The sequence below is a fragment of the Aquarana catesbeiana genome, linkage group LG01 (assembly GCF_042186555.1).
Source record: "Aquarana catesbeiana isolate 2022-GZ linkage group LG01, ASM4218655v1, whole genome shotgun sequence".
Classification (NCBI taxonomy): domain Eukaryota; kingdom Metazoa; phylum Chordata; class Amphibia; order Anura; family Ranidae; genus Aquarana; species Aquarana catesbeiana.
Window position 1 is genome coordinate 612,720,499 of NC_133324.1, and position 20,120 is coordinate 612,740,618.

A 20,120-nucleotide genomic window follows, 5' to 3' on the forward strand; every position below is an offset into this window, starting at 1 on the left:
TATGGCATGCATAAGCCTAGCAGCCCAGCTCAAACTTATTTAGGTTGCCTATATTTGCAACATTATTCCACCTATAATCAGCCTTAACAAGCAAAGATTGAAGAAACTCAACTCATACTTCCCTCCAATAGACTATAGGCCATGGGGTTTATTTACTAAAGGCAAATCCACTTTGCCCTACAAGTGCACTGCAAGTGCACTTGGAAATGCAGTTGCTGTAGATCTGAGGGGGACATGCAAGGAAAATAAAAAACAGCATTTTTGATTGTACATGATTGGATGATGAAATCAACAGAGCTTCGCCTCATTTCTATCTTCCCCTCAGATCTACATCAACTGCACTTCCAAGTGCACTTGCAGTGCAGTTGTAGTGCAAAGTGGATTTGCCTTTAGTAAATCAACCTGCTAGTCTGCACTCACCGAGTGACTCACCCTTTGTCATCATTATTTCTTTTTTCCATCAGTGAAGAACATCAACCCAAGGTACTGCAATTTCATCCACAGGATATTAAATCTAAGTGAGTCAGTACCATTACACATTTGTTTTTTAACTTGAAATTGTGCCTAATTAACACTTGTGTATGCTACTAGAAGCATTTGAAGGAAAATCCCACAAAAAGGGGTACCCATGATTTTTTGGGATCTAGAGCTTTTCTTTGTATGAAGAAAGTCCTATCATCCTGTGCAAATTTTGCATTTACTGTTGCATGTATTTTTATTAGTGTCTTAAGATTGTATTAAATAAAATGATATTTGTATTTTTATATATATTTGTCATAGTGGTGCCTTTCCAAAAGTCCCTTCCATAAACCTCCTTTCTAAATCATATACAATAATAATCTGTATGTTTACCTAATCTGTCTTCCAATTTATCTATTTCACCTATTTCGGTCTATTGGCTCTTTTCGTAGCCACCATACAGTATTTGTCTCTCCTTCTCTACCTTTTATTGTCCTCTTTATCCATGTATTAATATATTATTTAATTAGCTCCTGGGATTATTTCCCGGAGCAAATGGACCATAACATTGAATAATAGCAAATATAAATAAATGCTATGCAAGCATTTAACAGCATGTTGGTAAGATTGTATTAAATGCTTGCCTATACAATTTTTTAAGTGATGTTATATTTATAAAATGTATCAATGTCTTTTTTTTTTTGCTAATAAATCGTATATTTTTTGGACTGTGTACTTTTCTGTATGCATCCCACTTTTAAGTGAAATTTAAAATAGAAAACAAAAAGATTTAGCACAATTTAAAATGCAGTTAAAAGGTCTTTCCACCAAATATAAATGAACATTTCATTTTCATTCACAATTTTATTTAGAAATTATGTGTCTTGGACAAGCAAAGAGGAATGGCTATTTACACAGTAAATCTATATATATCATTGTCTCGCCATGGTCAAAGTTACCAGTTTATTTATTGCTTAGCAATGTTATTTGAAAACTAAGGGTTGTATATTAAAGACAAGGGTGCTCAAATGATACAACTTTATAGCACAGTTCTCATGTTTCTACCTCTATATAAAGGCGTCTGTAGATGAGTGTTTACACCCCACCCTACAGGCCATCCAAGTTCTGCCTGTACTCCCTCTAGCTCATACTCAAGTTCATTGAACCTGATAAGACAGCAGACTTGTGATCCAGATGAGCTGCATCGGAAGACTATAGACAGTTTAAAAAATAAAAAATCTCAATAAAACAAAAATCTCAGAAATCCCAGTAAAAAAAAACATTTCAATAAAAAAAATCTCAATAAAAAAAAATGTTTGGAAAAATCACAATTGCATCATATTGGAAAGAAAAAAAAAAAACATCTTGCACTGAGTTACTGACTTTTTAGGGCCCTAAATACAAACACATTTGTAAATCTTAGTTTGTTAAACACTAGACCAAACAGAATAAGACTGAGCAAGCAGTTACCAATGTTTTTGCTTTGAACAATATTTTTATTATCTCAAAGAACCCTTCAGCTCTAGACAGGTAGTGCTGACTACAGATCCTAAAGTATATGTGAACACTCACCTTGTAAAACATCCTATTCAGTTTAAAATAGAATTGAAATGCAAAACATTTGTGCATACATATAAAAACATTATAAATACCTTTTTTTCCCCCAAGTTTTCACATACCCTCTGTTCTCTGCTGCATGAGGATCTTAGAGAGCTAGGGGAGGAGAACCAGCAGCACTAATAGTCTTCCCAGTGAATGGCTGTGCTGGGGGTGGCTTGTCAGCACATTGCTGATCATTGGAGGAGAGCAAGCTGAGTTCTCAGCACAGCCAGAAAACTGACCACGTTGTGCTTTTGTGCTTAGTGTGGTCAGTTTGTAACAGGAAAGCAGAGGCACTGGCAGGAACACCAGGTATTTATCATAATGGGATACTTTTTCATACAAGTACATGGTAAAATAAGTACATATCAGGAATATGAAATGTTGGGTAGACATATTCTTTAAAGCAGTAATAAGCCCAAAAGCAAACATTTATTATATTGCAGCTTACCAATCCAGCGATGGCTGCATTAGCTTTCCTTTTTTAGGCTTTCTTTCTTCTTTTTTTATCCAGCCAGTAAGTCTGTTTTTTTAAAAGAACAGACTCTACTGAAGATGTACTAGTTATATGGATGAGACAAAAAGTTTAGCACTTACAGTGGGTACTTACAATGGTACTTACAATGATCAGCTTTTATTTATTTATGTAAAACCTTTATTCCCTTAAAAAAAAATGCTGTAACTGCTTATAATGTAGTAGCTGGAGCTAAATCATATCAAACACATCAGTACATCAAACACTTCCCCAGACTGACAAAGCTGCTGTCTGCCCCCAGTGCTCCATCATCCAGAGTAGGGGTACTCTAATACAGGATGTGTATTACTGGCCAGATCACCAGATGAAAACAGAGGTAAAAAAACTAAAAAAAGAAAAACGACTGCAGCCACCACATCTAATGATTGGTAAGCTACAATATAATACATTTTTGGTTTTGAGTTTAATATTGCTTTAGCCACTTGACCTCCGGACGATTTACCTCTTCATGACCAGGACATTTTTTGCGATACAGTACTGCGTTATTTTAACTGACAATGGCACGGTCATGCAACACTGTACACAAATAAAATGATGTCCCCACAAATAAAGCTTTCTTTTGGTGGTATTTGATCACAACTGCGGTTTTTATTTTTTGCGCTATACACAAAAAAAGACCAACTATTTTGAAAAAGAAAAAAACACAATTTTTTATTTTCTGCTATAAAACATATCCAATAAAAAAAATAGAAAAAAATCTAATTTGATTGGTTTGCGCAAAAGTTATAGCATCTACAAACTATGGTATATACCCTAGAATTTTTATTTATTATTTACTAGTAATGGCGACAATCAGCACCTCATAGCGGGACTGTGATATTGCGGTGGTCAATCAGACACTAACTGACGCTTTTGACACTTTTTGGGAACCGATGACACTAATACAGTGATCAGTGCTAAAAATATGCACTACCACTTACTAATGACACTGGCTGGGAAAGGGTTAAACATCTAGGATGATCAAAGGGTTAAATGTGTGTCTAGCCAGTGTTTTGGTGTACTATGTGAGATGATTTTACTTAGGGAAGCAATGGATTTTATTCCCTGCTTTGCAAGGAAAGAAAATCCATTACTTACCCGCTGATAGGACAGAGCTCTGCTTTATTTATAAGGTGTGTCTCCCTGACAATCAGCGTGTGCCGGAGGTCATCTATTGGCCAGCACCCACTGATTGACATCTGCTGTGTATGATAACAGCAGAGCTGGGTTGCCAGTGGCGCACGCGTGCCCCCTACCCGGCAGTGCCAGGTCACGTACCTCGTACCTGATCTGGCGCAGAAGAGCCTTGCCACTGTATGTTATATGGTTGGCAAGCAGCTAAGCAGACTTTTGGGAAGCTGTGAGCTGCTAACATCTTGCTGAAGCTAACTAAAGCTTTATTTAAAGCTAAACACAGCACTCTCATTATTAGCTACATTTAGCAGTATTAGACCAAAACTGAAGGGTGCTTGATGCTTGTTAGGGGCTTTGTAAATCAATTCTGAATTCTGATAAGGGTTAACAAGCAACTTTAGCAAATAACAGTGGGGGTTAATTTACTAAAACTGGAGAGTGCAAAATCTCGTGCAGCCCTGCTCAGAAACCAATCAGCTTCTAGTTTTTTTTTTTTTTTGTCAAAGCTTAATTGAACAAGCTGAAGTTAGAAGCTGATTGGCTACCATGCAGAGCTGCACCAGATTTTGCACTCTCCAGTTTTAGTAAATAAACCCCAGTGTTATTAGGACCCTTTTAGGGCTGCTGTTCTTCATTCATGCATGCAGCTATATTTGATATAAATGTAAAAACTGGGTCTGATCTGTATTTCCAATGTTTTTGAGGTTTTCTTGACATCACAAACTTGGTGCAAGTTTATTCCACATGAAGGAGATAGTTAATGCTGATCTCATGCTAACATCAATTTGTTTCCACTTTATTTTATAACTAGAGATTAAAGAACCAAATTGGATAGATTAAGCTACCCATTGATGGACCGAAATTCATCCGGTTCAGCGGGGAATGGCTGATTTTCGATCTATCAATGGTCATTCCCATTCAACAGAAGTAGAACGGGGCTGTTAGAAAACTTTTGTTGATCCGTCAGCTGCAGCCGATATAGGCAGTTATACTGTAGGTGGAAGAATAATCGGATCATGATGGGTTGAACTTAAACCCAGGTCACCATAATTTTCGTGCACAATATTCTATATAGGAATAACCCATTTTAGGACTATAGTTAGTACTCTTTTTCTAGGTAATATTTTACATCAGGATTTTGGGCTTGTGATAGAATTCGTACTAAGGAACTTTCAGGTTAATTTTACTGATGTTTTGTATAACATACAGTATGTTTTTGTATAACATACAGTAACAAAACCATAGAACAAACAATGAATATATCACAGCTTACCAGTCCTTAGACGCGGTGGCTGCTTTAATTTAATTTTTTTAGTACAATAATATTTCAGCAAGTACTGAAAATACCTGTTGATCTTGCGTGAAATGCAGTGACCTTGTCATTTCCTGTGAGCTGAACTACTAATCTCTCCATTCCCCATGTAATAGAGATGAACAAAGACAAGCATGTTTAAAGTCCAGCCTGGGTAGCAACCATTCCTCCCTCTATAGATACAGTGAAGGAGTAAGTATTTATACCCAGGCACAGGTAACATGTTATTATTAGGATTACCGGTCAAAAATATAGGGGAAAAGCTTCAAAAAGTAAACTAATGCAGCCACCATATCTAAGGACTGGTAAGATATAATATGTTACATTTCTGCTTTTGAATATAGATATGCTTTAACCACTTGCCAACCATAATAAGTATATATACATTGCGGTTTGCAAGTAGTTTACCGGGATTATGGCTTGACTGAAGATATCAGCCATAACCCCGGCATGTTTTTTTGCAGCCAGTGGCCAGCTTTCTCCTATCACCCCCTCCTGACACTCACCACTGTTTCTCAGGCTTACCGTTTCCACTAGTTCCCCAAGAAAGGATCCGAAAAGATGATCAAAGTGTAGATACTCTTTGATTGACCCCATGGCCTTGGAGGACTACAGTGACGCCATGACGTCACTTCTGGACCACTTCCAGACCAAGCTGGAAGTAAATTTTTTTTTTTTGATCTTTTGCTTTTAAAGCTAAGAAGAGAGTTTGGGTCTTTTTGATCCCAGATCTCTCCATAAAGTGGACCTGTTATCTTTATTTCTATTACAAGGGATGTTTACATTCCTTCACATAAAGTGCTCAGGCAGCAGCCTTTTCGCTCCAGGGTAATTATTGCCAAAAAACGGAAGAGAGAGAACTCTAATAGTGTAAAACTTCAATATATGCGCTTACATTATAACATGCATTCCCCTTGCACCCAGGTTGAATCTCTTTTCTATAAGCAGCCGGCTCAGCTATCTCACCACTCCCAGGTGTCAGGCTCTTGTTCAGCACAGCCAGCTTACTGTATCTCTGCCCCGACGTACGTTTCGTCAAATGTCGTCTTCAGGAGGTGTTACAGGAAGCTCTTCACCTACCCTCCTTTTATCTTCCACATTTGCATATTACAACTTATGATCCCATAGTGCTGAACATTTCTATGTGCTCATGATGTCACCAATTCCCATCCATGTGCTGCTGCAGTTTAATTCCCACTCTGTTTATAATTTAAACAGCCCTCCATGCTCCCGACTCTATTCGATCTCCTCTCGACATCTGCACATGTATGGTCCCCTAATTGAACAAAATGTGGATATATCGAATTGGCGGCATTTCTATGTCACTTTATACATTACATTACTGCAAGAAATTGTTACAATACAATCCATTTATTTTATACATAAAATAAAAATAATTATTTATAAAAACATAAAAATATTTTATAAAAATGGATTGTATTGTAAGGTCCTAACAAACTAGCTTGTGTCACAATTGTATATGCTATATTATTATTTTTTTTTTTTTATTTACCATTTTTTTCCCCATGAAAGTGGAGTTACCCTTTAAATGATGTGCAGACTATAACTCACATTCACATCTTGATATTTAATGAACTCATATCAGACATAGCAAATGCCTTTAGTATCTTGAAATCAGATTTTCCCCTTACATATGACATGCTTTTTTATGCAGTTATACAAGATATGTATTCACATACATATCTAAAGTGGTAAATGGGGCCCAAATGAAAAAAAAGAAACAAATTAAGAAAATGCAACCTATTATAACCTATAATAATGAAAGAACAGAGAAAAATAATGAAATTATATACCTTTTAAAATGATCTAAACCGAAAAACACAAATGTAATATATTGCAGCTTACAAGTCTTTAGATTGCCTTAGGCTTCCTTTTTTTTCACTTTTTTCCCTTTCAGTAACATACTTTCGGTCCTAGAATGACAATGCTCACCCACTGTACTGTATCTTTGGAGGAGCAGCATTATTACCCTAAACTGCCCATTCCTAGAACACATCCCCTTCTCCTTATAAACAGGTATTTTTGCATTAATCAGATATAACAAAACATTTTAAAGGTCTATTTAACTGACCAAATGGGAGAAAATAGGCTTATTGTTAGGGTTTACATACACTTTACCTTTTAAAACAACAAGCATTTTGCATCAAAGCGTATGATTTTACATAATAATAACATACTATTCTATAAATCTAATGTGTAGTTTATTATTGATTTACTGATACTATAAATTCAATGTACTAGTTGCAAGTCAGTTATTTAGATTTATTGGCGTATTATATAGACAAATGGCAAATACAGTAACAAGACTGTCATAAAAAAAATAGATCCAGCTAATTTAAGACATTACTGGAGGAGTGGCCAAATCCAGGACAATTACAAGACTAATAGTGATTAGAGAAATGGACACTCCTTGGATAAGATAAAGTCAATGACACAGCCATGACAAAGCAGCTAAAGCAAAATAAAACATACCACGGAAGCCAGGTATTGCGAATCAATTGCTGTCAGCTGCAAACATGAACCTGATAATTCTGTTTGACTTGTAGGAGCCCTTGTTTAATATTTAATGTCAAAGACAACACCTCAAAACACGTTTGTCACAGTGCTATGACACGTTAAACAAAGATGGCTGTTAACATGATACCCAGGTTGATAGCGATACTGTATAAGACAAAGAGCAAGGTACAGTGTGCAGTAACCCATAGGACAAATCAGAGAGCATCTTTTATTGGTCTAACTACTGTAAACAGAGGTCTGATTGGTATAGGTCAGCTATTTTCGACCATGTTTTCGTGGAACTCTAAGGTTCCTCCAGAGTTTGCTAGGGGTTCCTTGAGCGGTGGCTGATTGACCACCCATCTTATGGTGTCTACATAATCCTGGCTGCAATGCCCCTTGGCTGTGCCAGTGGAAATACACCATTTAGCTCTTATAGGTTTAGATCTTATAGAGTGGCTTTTTCCCCTCAACCACAAATGTATTTTGTAGTTCTTTAAACTAATTATTATATTATTTTAACTAATTGACTAATTTTTAATTTAATGCATTTCATTTTTAATTTAACTAATAATTGACTACTTAAGTTAGCAAGGTTTCCCGAAAACTTGAGAATTATTCCAACGGTTCCTCTCGGGTAAAAAGCTTGAGAAAGGCTGCTCTAGGTTATTACTCTATACACACCATCAATGCTCTTTGTGCTTACTGAATAAGCTTGAATGCATAAAATAACAAACTGGCACTACAATGCACCTTTGAAACAACAATAAGCATACAAACTGTAATAGACTGAGACAGAGACAGTCATTATACAGCTGTATTTGTATCTGGAGCTTTTAATGTTTAATCATTACAAGGCCTCTAGGCTTACTAAATCTTTCCAAACTAACTCCCAGGTGCGTTATTTACATTTTCCATCATCAAGTCAAATAAGCTCTTGTCAGCATCACCTATTCTATCACCCTATTCACAAGTGTAGCACTGGCAGAGCTTACCTCTCAGGAAGACCCTTCTTGCCAGCTTTCTTGGATTTTCCATCCTGGTGATAATGACCCTCCAGTGCCACGGTGGACTGGCAATCCACTGCAAGCGAGAGAAAAAAATACACGGCCCCAGAAAAGAAACAGCCACCAGTAATGGGACAAAAGACAACACACACAAGGTGCAGACAGGTGCCTAACAGCAGAACACCTTTAGCATTGAAGCAGTAGCTGCAGATCAGCAGAGTACAAAAGGCAGTTCAAATTACTGCTTAGCTACCAACCAATCCTCAGTGAGCCTGGCCCTGCTGAGCAGAAACCATGACGTAAGGGGAAGAACGCTCACAGACATAAGACGGAATGAAGGCATTCAGTTTCAGTAATGATTTTTCTTATTCATTAACAGTTTTATTTTATTTAGAGGAAATAAGCGGAAGCTTACGGCAGCTAGGGTGTGTATAACCGTAGTTTTTCAGCTTTCACTGTGCATGATCTTGTTGCCAACTTGTACATAAGTTATTCAACTCTCCAGAGATACAGGGAAGTAAAGTTTTATTGTGCTGCATAATTTCTATTGATTATTTGGTGACCGTAAAATACTTTCATTACTTCAGGTTGTTCATTTACAGTTGGAAACTGCTGCAAAGAAGTAGTTAATATATTTCTGATAAGATAGAATATACAGAAAATACGTTTTAATGGGCTCATACATATGATATGTCATTGAGCTTTATTATTATATAAAGTGCAGTTAGAGCTTTTTTTTTGTCAGAGAATAGGTGCAGGTACTCACCACTCAAACACCCCAAATCCCAGATACTCCTTACCCCCTGATCCTTGGGGAAAATAAGTAAAGCAATGCATGTAGCCTGGATGGTCAAGGTTGTCATGTATCGCACAAGGTGCAAGGTTCAGGACTCAGAGGTGCATATCACACAGAAAAAAGGGTTCAGGAGTGTATGTTGTGCAGTTCAGAAGTGCGTATCACACAGGGCACAGGAGTGGGTAACACAGGCCAGTGTATAACCAAAAATTGCGGTTCAAAATGAGGCTTGAACCACGTTGTGCCATGTTGCCGTCCTTGCCATGGGCATCTGAAAGCGAGGAGTGGCAAGCACGCTGATATCGCGGTTCAAAATGACACTTGAACCGCACCGTGTCATATTACCCTTTCTACCATATTATATTGGGATGTGAAGTGTGTGTGGTTTCCTGTTTTCTATGACCTTTTACTTCGGATAAGGTTCATATTATACCATCAAGCCTATTGTCTGATGTTGAAACCTCTCCCCTAATACTGGATGGGACTCATCCTCCAAATCATCAACCTTTCCATGTAGGATTCCATTGAGATCATGAATGCCTGTTTGACTCTTATGCTGTACAGTATATGAGTCCACCATTTCTGGTAAGCGTGCCAACCTTATTCTTTATTTATTCTCTCCCTACACCCCCTCCCCCTCAGTACAGAGCTCTCCCCACACCCCCTCCCCCTCAGTACAGAGCTCTCCCAACACCCCCCTCCACCCTCAGTACAGAGCTCTCCCAACACTCCCCTCCACCCTCAGTACAGAGCTCTCCCAACACCCCCCTCCACCCTCAGTATAGAGCTCTCTCCACACCCCCCTCCACCCTCAGTACAGAGCTCTCCCCACACCCCCCTCCACCCTCAGTACAGAGCTCTCCCCACACCCCCCTCCCCCCTCAGTACAGAGCTCTCCCCACACCCCCCTCTCCCCTCAGTACAGAGCTCTCCCCACACCCCCCTCCACCCTCAGTACAGAGCTCTCCCCACACCCCCCTCCCCCCTCAGTACAGAGCTCTCCCCACACCCCCCTCCACCCTCAGTACAGAGCTCTCCCCTCACCCCCCTCCCCCCTCAGTACAGAGCTCCCCCACACCCCCCTCCACCCTCAGTACAGAGCTCTCTCCACACCCCCCTCCACCCTCAGTACAGAGCTCTCCCCACACCCCCCTCCCCCCTTAGTACAGAGCTCTCCCCACACCCCCCTCCACCCTCAGTACAGAGCTCTCCCCACACCCCCCTCCACCCTCAGTACAGAGCTCTCCCCATACCCCCTCCCCCCTCAGTACAGAGCTCCCCCACACCCCCCTCCACCCTCAGTACAGAGCTCTCCCCCCTCCCCCCTCAGTACAGAGCTCTCCCCACACCCCCCTCCCCCCTCAGTACAGAGCTCTCCCCACACCCCCCCTCCCCCCTCAGTACAGAGCTCTCCCAACACCCCCCCCTCCACCCTCAGTACAGAGCTCTCCCCACACCCCCCTCCACCCTCAGTACAGAGCTCTCCCAACACCCCCCTCCACCCTCAGTACAGAGCTCTCCCAACACTCCCCTCCACCCCCAGTACAGAGCTCTCCCAACACCCCCCTCCACCCTCAGTATAGAGCTCTCCCCACACCCCCCTCCACCCTCAGTACAGAGCTCTCCCCACACCCCCCTCCCCCCTCAGTACAGAGCTCTCCCCACACCCCCCTCCACCCTCAGTACAGAGCTCTCCCCACACCCCCCTCCCCCCTCAGTACAGAGCTCTCCCCACACCCCCCTCCACCCTCAGTACAGAGCTCTCCCCACACCCCCCCCTCCCCCCTCAGTACAGAGCTCTCCCCACACCCCCCTCCACCCTCAGTACAGAGCTCTCCCCACACCCCCCTCCCCCCTCAGTACAGAGCTCTCCCCACACCCCCCTCCACCCTCAGTACAGAGCTCTCCCAACACCCCCCTCCACCCTCAGTACAGAGCTCTCCCCACACCCCCCTCCACCCTCAGTACAGAGCTCTCTCCACACCCCCCTCCACCCTCAGTACAGAGCTCTCCCCACACCCCCCTCCCCCCTCAGTACAGAGCTCTCCCCACACCCCCCTCCACCCTCAGTACAGAGCTCTCCCCACACCCCCCCCTCCCCCCTCAGTACAGAGCTCTCCCCACACCCCCCTCCACCCTCAGTACAGAGCTCTCCCCACACCCCCCTCCCCCCTCAGTACAGAGCTCTCCCCACACCCCCCTCCACCCTCAGTACAGAGCTCTCCCAACACCCCCCTCCACCCTCAGTACAGAGCTCTCCCCACACCCCCCTCCACCCTCAGTACAGAGCTCTCTCCACACCCCCCTCCACCCTCAGTACAGAGCTCTCCCAACACCCCCCTCCCCCCTTAGTACAGAGCTCTCCCCACACCCCCCTCCACCCTCAGTACAGAGCTCTCCCCACACCCCCCTCCACCCTCAGTACAGAGCTCTCCCCATACCCCCTCCCCCCTCAGTACAGAGCTCCCCCACACCCCCCTCCACCCTCAGTACAGAGCTCTCCCCCCTCCCCCCCTCAGTACAGAGCTCTCCCCACACCCCCCTCCCCCCTCAGTACAGAGCTCTCCCCACACCCCCCCTCCCCCCTCAGTACAGAGCTCTCCCAACACCCCCCCTCCACCCTCAGTACAGAGCTCTCCCCACACCCCCCTCCACCCTCAGTACAGAGCTCTCCCAACACCCCCCTCCACCCTCAGTACAGAGCTCTCCCAACACTCCCCTCCACCCCCAGTACAGAGCTCTCCCAACACCCCCCTCCACCCTCAGTATAGAGCTCTCCCCACACCCCCCTCCACCCTCAGTACAGAGCTCTCCCCACACCCCCCTCCCTCCTCAGTACAGAGCTCTCCCCACACCCCCCTCCACCCTCAGTACAGAGCTCTCCCCACACCCCCCCTCCCCCCTCAGTACAGAGCTCTCCCCACACCCCCCTCCACCCTCAGTACAGAGCTCTCCCCACACCCCCCCCTCCCCCCTCAGTACAGAGCTCTCCCCACACCCCCCTCCACCCTCAGTACAGAGCTCTCCCCACACCCCCCTCCCCCCTCAGTACAGAGCTCTCCCCACACCCCCCTCCACCCTCAGTACAGAGCTCTCCCCTCACCCCCCTCCCCCCTCGGTACAGAGCTCCCCCACACCCCCCCCACCCTCAGTACAGAGCTCTCTCCACACCCCCCTCCACCCTCAGTACAGAGCTCTCCCAACACCCCCCTCCACCCTCAGTACAGAGCTCTCCCCACACCCCCCTCCACCCTCAGTACAGAGCTCTCTCCACACCCCCCTCCACCCTCAGTACAGAGCTCTCCCAACACCCCCCTCCACCCTCAGTACAGAGCTCTCCCCACACCCCCCTCCACCCTCAGTACAGAGCTCTCCCCACACCCCCCTCCCCCCTCAGTACAGAGCTCTCCCCACACCCCCCCCCCTCCACCCTCAGTACAGAGCTCTCCCCACACCCCCTCCACCCTCAGTACAGAGCTCTCTCCACACCCCCCTCCACCCACAGTACAGAGCTCTCCCCATACCCCCCTCCCCCCTCAGTACAGAGCTCTTCCTCCACCCCCCCTACCCTCAGTAAAGAGCTCCCTTTAATAGTCCACAGTATATTGCCCCCCATGCACAGTACAGAGACCCCCACAGTAAAAAACTCCTTCACACACAATTCCCCCAACCACAGTACAGAGCTTCCCCTCACAGTACAGAACACCTCCCACACAGTACTGATCCCCTCCCAAAGTACAGACTGCTCACACAGTAGAGAGCATTCCCTCCCCAGTACAGGGTTTCCCTCCACAGAACAGAGCTCCCCCTCAGTACAGAGCTCCCTCTAAAACAGGGGTCTCAAACTGGCGGCCCTCGGAACTACAAGTTCCATTATGCCTCTGCCTATGGGAGTTACGCTTGTAACTGTCAGCCTTGCAATGCCTCATGAGAATTGTAGTTCTGCAACAGCTGGAGGGCCACCAGTTTGAGACCCCTGCTCTAAAACCATAGCACCTCGCACAGTACAACCCCCCCACAGTACAAATACCCCAAAACACAGTTCAGAGTTCCCCCTCACAGTTCCCCCACACAGTAGAGAGACCCCTACACAGTACAGCGCTCCCCCTCACAGTACAGAGCCCCCACACGATACAAAGCCCCCCCCATACAATACAGAGCTTCCTCCCACAGCAGAGAGTGCTCCCACCACTCACCTGCCAAGGAGAAGTCCTCAGGAGAAGCAGTGAGGCTGGTGGCTCAGTAGCTCACCTGAGATGGTCGAAGAGGCATGCTGTCACTGTAAACACAGAAGTCGGTACAGGAAGTGAGTAGTGCAGAAAACTTTCTTTTACCGGCTTCTATGTTTACAGTGACAGGTTGGAGAGAAGAGGGCTGCCAGAGGTGGCAGAACAGAGCTACGCCATGTTCCAGCTAAAAAAAAAAAAAAAAAGAGTATAGAACCCCAAACAGGATCAAACATCAGTTAAAGTGGAAGAAAAACTTCCATCACCAACTTTTACCTATAGGCAAGCCTATAATAAGGCTTACCTATAGGTAGTGCAAACATCTCATGAATGGGCACCGTTTGGAAGATATTTACATTACATGCAGCCAGTGACATCACTGGAGCATGCGCTCTGAAGGAACGGCCACCCATGCCATTCCTTCAGAGCCCTGTGCATGTCATCGCAGCTCCGGCCTATCACAGAGCCGGAGTCAGCAAACCCGGAAGCTGGGACGCTGCAGAAGATGGGACGCTGCAGCTCTGACATCTTGGCACTGGAAGAGCTTCGTTTTAAGGTAAGTTTAACATAATGTGCTAGTATGCGATGCACACTAGCATATTATGACATTGCCTTGCAGGGTAAGAAAGAAAAGAAAAAAACGTCCAGCGGTTTACAACTGCTTTAATAATAAAATGTTTACTTGAAGCAAACATAGTTTTGCTACTGATTATCTCCTTTGTCAGGTCAAATCTGGAATATGCTGTACAGCTTTTGCCCTCTTCTACAAGAAAGCCATTCTATGCATTAAGATAAAAAAGCTTCTGTCTGCAGCAGCCCCCCACAGCCTCCCTAATACTTAGCTGAGCCCATCTCGATCCAGCGATGTTGCAGGAGTGTCTCGGCTGCCCGAGACTCTCTCTCCTCATTGGCTGAGACGGCAGCGCGGTGCCATTGGCTCCCGGTGCCTCCTAAGTCAGTGAGCCGATGAGGAGAGAGAGAGGGGCAGGGCCAAACCATGGCTCCATATCTCAATGGACACACAGAGCAGTGGCTCCGCTTGGGCGCCCCCATAGCAAACTGTTTGCTGTGGGGGCACTCGGCAGGGGGGGAGGGGTACGAAGCGCCTGCTGGCTGAAGACTATAATTCTATTCAAAAATAAAAAAGAAATTTAGTTACATACAAGTATATTAGAATCCAAAGTAAGAATTATCTAAGGAACATACCAAACTAGAATGGATTTTGGCATTTTCTCTTAAAGTGAACCTGTCACAAAAGAAACACAGGGCTGCCATTGCTGACCTGAAAAATTAGATTCTTGGCTGTTATGCTGACCCACCAGCAACCACAAAGTGCTGCAGATAATTATCTGAACTATGTCAGAAACTCCAAATGAAGGATGGGCAGATGATTTATAGCGGATTTGTGTCATTCATAGAAGTTGTAGTACAACTTCTATGAATTGCACATCTGGAAGGGAAGGGCAAGCATAATCAAGCTCTTTTGATTAGATTTTCTGCAGCCCTGTAATAACTCCCGCCAAACTGGAAGATTACAGTGGCGGTGGAGGAAGGGGGTAGAACAGAGCAAGGTTTTGGCTGAGACGAGAAGAATGAGCACAAGGGGCACATCATAAGAACTGTAAATTGTGTCCCTTGTGCTGTTTTTTATGTTTGTAATTTTAGCTAAATGTACAGAAGATACCCTATATTGTCAAAAGTATTGGGACACCTGCCTTTACACACACAGGAACTTTAATGGCATCCCAGTCTTAGTCCGTAGGGTTCAATATTCAGTTGGCCCACCCTTTGCAGCTATAACAGATTCAATTCTTCTGGGAAGTCTGTCCACAAGGTTATGTGTCTGCAATTCGCACCGCACTGCCTAGAAAATGCACATGTACAATGCAGAGTGTGGATGCAACGCACATATGTGAACCAGACCCATTGAAAAGAACATATTTTCAAATGTTTTGCGAATTGGATGTGGTGTAAGCATATGTGTGAACCCAGCCTTACTAAAATTTTACAATCAGATTTAAAAAAAAAAATCTTTTAGCCCTGGTTCACATTGCAGCAATTTGGCATGCGATTTAACATGTCAAATCGCATGCCAAATCGGCGGCTATTGCCTACAATGGCACTGTCTGAATCGGTTCAATTTCGCATTTGCGGCGCCGCACCGATACCCAAAAGTAGTTTCTGTACTACTTTTGGCGAGTTCGGGGTGCGATTTACGTAGACATCTGTGCAGAAACCCGCACAGATGTCTCTGAAATCGCCCCCGAAGTCGGGACTGACATGCGGAAATGAAATCGTGCGAGTTCAGCTGAACTTGCACGATTTCATTCCTGCTGTCAGTGTGAAAATGGGCTTAGGAACAGAAATTGTGGCTATGCCTTTTTCTTAAACTGAAGACTAGTACAATAATGAATACACTAAACTGCTTAATGCATTAGTCAGGATATTAAGTTGAGTATATTAAATGCATCATACATGCTCCGACAGCATAGGCTTATGTTAAATAATCTCTGTTATTACTGCTTTAATTTATATGTAGGTGGTAATTAATATTTATTTATATTCATAACTGAATCACTAGGCATCATTGGGTATTATGCAATACATGTAGTAGATGGGAATGCTACCAGTGCAGTTCTGTGTGGTTAACAAAATAAAGCAAGTGTTTTATTAATAGGCCAGAGGGAAGAATGAGGAAAAATACAACAAAGGAAGTAGAACATGAAAAGTGGGGTTTGTGTTTTACACTTCTGCAACGACACAGATACTTTAGATATTTCTTTAAACTACTTCACAAACAATATCTGATGCATCCAGCATCTTTTGGATCTGAGACAACATATAAGCTTAAATTGCTGGTATCCTTCTGGAAACCTTCCCTCACTTGTAAATTAGGAAATAACTGCTAACCAATCTTTTTTTTTTTTTTTTTAATTAATTAATTTTTTTTTTTTTAGCAAGTCAGTTCTTTTTTTCACTCGCCCTAATCCTCTGATTGACCACTGCAGCTGTAAACCAGAAGCCAGGGCAGGTCCAGTTGTGAATATGATGTACTATGCCTTGATTGATAAAAGATCTGTGAAGGGCTCTGCAATAAGCCAAGGGAAGACTTTCCGGAAGAGACAAGCTTTTATGACAATCCTTTTAAGATCAGGGAGTTTCTCAAGATTTAAAAAAACAAGATTTAGCTGCCTGCAAAAAAAAATTAAGCCTGTGACTTTTGTTATTCCAATTTCGTCAGCCAGTTGTAAACCAAAGCATTTCATGTACTGCTTATGGGAAAGAAAAACGTACAAATTGAGTCACATAAAAAATGATCTTTGTAAAACATTAATTTGCTTTTAATGGACTTGTCACCGGGATTTGAATATTTAAGCCCTCCTTCACATTGAATGCAGCTTTGAAATCGTGTGACTTCATCTGAAATCGCACATAATGTCAGTGCGACTTTTGAAGACATCTGTGAGGGTTGATGCACAGATGCCTATGCAAGTCACACCCAAAATTGCGAAAAGTAGTGCAGGAACAATTTTTTCAAATCGACGTGGCACCGCAAAGTCGGCGTTGCACCGATTTGAACAGTGCCATTGCCAACAATAGGGTCATGCCATTTGACAGGTCAAAAAGTCGCTCCAATGTGAACAAGGGATAAAGCAACATTAAACCCAAGAACAAAACTTTTAATATATTGCAGCTTACCAGTCATCAGATGTGGTGGCTGTATTCGTTTTCTTTTTTAGGCTTTTCTCTCTCTTTTTACCTTGTGATCCAGCCACTAACACCCCTCCTGTATTACAGTGTCCCCTAACAAGAAAACTTGCTGCTCCAGGTGAGATTAAATGCCTGATGATCTGAACAGGTGCCGCCTCGGCTCGCCTCCACATTCAGTTAATAATAGAAGAAATGGCCGCACTCCATACTTGATCAAAATTCTTTTTTATTTAGAACATCCCAAGTGTTGACCCGGGTCAACACTCGGGATGTTCTGAATAAAAAATAATTTTGATCGAATATGGAGTGCGGCCATTTCTTCTATTATTTACTGTGTCCCCTCTTTGAATGAAGGAGCACAGGGGACACCTTTGGACAGTAGCATTGTCAGTCAAGAATGAGGGTAGTATAAAGCCTCATACACACGATCGGATTTTCCGACGGGAAATGTGTGATGACAGGCTGTTGGCGGAAAATCCGACCATTTGTATGCTCGATCAGACAGTTGTTGGCCAACTTTCCATCGACAAATGTTGGATGGCAGGTTTACAAATTTTCCACGGACAATGTGTTTTGTCGGATTTTCCGATCGTGTGCACACAAGTCCGTCAGACAACAGTCCAAAGTAGAAACACGCATGCTCGGAAGCAAGGATAAGCCAGAAGTGGTCGGTCTTGCAAACTATCGCTCGTAATGGAGAATTAACATTCCTGACGCTGCAAATTATGAAATCTCGAAATGCAGCGCACATTCTCTTCTTCTTTAATGGGATAATAATGAAGCTGCTTTGCTGGTGATACTGATGGAGTTCTGTCAAACGTATTTTAAAAGGCTTTTTTTTTATAGTGATATCAAGAATAATATTATTATGCTTGTTTGTTTGTTTTTTTTGGCAAGTTACCACAACACCATTATCCCGTAGTTTTTAAGATCAAAGATACAACTATGTTGATGTCCCTTGTCAATTTTACATTGTATTTTTTAAAATGTAACTGCCTACTCCCAATTTGTCATTTGAAGTAAACCACATATTTTTCAGCCGAACTTGCACAATTTTAAAGCTGCATTTCAGTCCAACTTCGGGGGCGACTTGAAAGACATCTGTGCGGGTTCATGCACATATGTCTATTGAAATCGCCCCGAAGTTGCCAAAAGTAGTGCAGGAACTACTTTTGGAAATCGGTGCAGCGCAGCAAAGTTGCTCCAATTGCCAGCAATAGGCTCTGATTTCACATGCAATTAGACCTGTCAAATCGCGCCAATGTGAACGAGGGATAAGATGGTCCAAACAAGAAGACCCGCTGCTCCAGGTGAGACAAGAAGCCTGATGATCTGTACGGGTGCCCGCCCGGCTCACCTCCGCATGCAATCAGTAACAGAAGAAATGGCTGCGCTCCATAGTCAATCAAAATTCTTTTATTAGGGACGTTCTAAATCAAAGAATTTTTATCGACTATGGAGTGCAGCCATTTCTTCTATTATTGAGGGCTAAGATGGACTTGACTATCGAATTGAAGCTGAACGCCAGCAAATACTTTATAAGCAGTTACAACACACATTTTTTTCATTTTTGAATAAAGATTTTACATAAATGAATAAAAGCTGACCATTGAAATGGCTGTTAGGGTTAAATGGTTTGTCTCAACCAGCTAAGTGCTACTTTGTCTGGACAGCTTGGTCTGAAAAATAACATACTTACTGGCTGGACCACCAGCTGAGAATAAAGGCAAAAAGCCTATAAAAAGAAATACGTCCACCACATCTAAGAACCGTTGAGATGCAATATAATACATTTTTGTTTTGTGGGTTTAATACATCACTTTAAGTAGTGACCTATTCTTAAAGTAGAACTAAAGGCAAAACTTTTTTTTTTAATTTCGGATAGAGTGAAGGAGTTTTTTTTTATTTCCTATTAGGGAGATTTCCCTTCACTTCCTGTCCCATAGCCAAAACAGGAAATGAGAGGTAGACCTTCCAAAGTAGAAAGGGTGAATCTCCCTAACAGGGGCACAGACAGCAATACAAACTGACAGTTGTCCTAATCGCTCAGGAAAAAAAAAGAAAGTTGTCTTTAATTACACTTTAACAATAAGTAAATGAGCTATAAAACAAGCCCTCACTGATCCATGTAGCTGCAAGCACTCTGAATGAAAGTCTGTTTCTTAAGCAGTTCATCTCCTTCTGCACAGAGGGTCGGGGGTCTTGCAGTCTCATAGGTCAGTCAGAAAACTCCTCTTACAAGCTTTAACCAGTGCTTGGCTGGACACTGATAGAAGTCACAAAACTGCTCTAACTGCTGATGAAAAAAGGTATTTAGTTGTTTATATTTACTAAACTAATTGCATTTCCATGTTCTGTGTAATGTGGGAGACTAGATATAGTGAATGCAGGCTCCTGGGTTTAGTAACACTTTAATGATTAAGGTAAAGCTCTGCTGACTACCATGATCCAATCACGTGCAAGCAAAAATATGTATTTTTTTTTCTTTGAACATGTTTGGGCATTCTTTGCTAAGTGAAATTTCCCCACATTCAAAGCTCTGGGGAAAAAGTGAGCAGCCTATTTGACTTTAGTACTTGGTAATCGCTCACCTATTTTACAATTGGTTCCCTTTTATTTCTACAGGTTTCCTCAAACAACATCATAGAAAAAATATTCACTATTGGATGCCTTTCAGCCTTAAGAGTCTTATTAATCCTTGGTTAAATCTACCCAATTAAATATTCTGAAGGTACACCTGATTGTGGACACTTGCCATACGGAATTTTCTTTAAAACATGGCGATCCTTGAATCATTAAGAAAAATAAATGTCTTTCTAAGACAGATCTTGGCTTTGACACATGC

The 20,120-nt window shown here is 43.0% G+C and overlaps 1 protein-coding gene across 2 annotated transcripts in view; it reads right to left on the minus strand.

The window, feature by feature from the left end:
• The window catches only part of SHROOM3 (shroom family member 3), a 554,962-nt gene that overhangs the window by 318,867 nt on the left and 215,975 nt on the right, over nucleotides 1-20,120 (minus strand). The window contains exon 1 of one of the 2 annotated variants that reach the window (XM_073599766.1): nucleotides 8,531-8,763. The exons of the other annotated variant lie outside the window; for it this stretch is intronic. The gene's annotated coding sequence lies outside the window, so the exon portion shown is untranslated. Of the gene's footprint in view, nucleotides 1-8,530; nucleotides 8,764-20,120 lie in introns of those variants that run through there. 2 annotated transcript variants of the gene reach the window in all.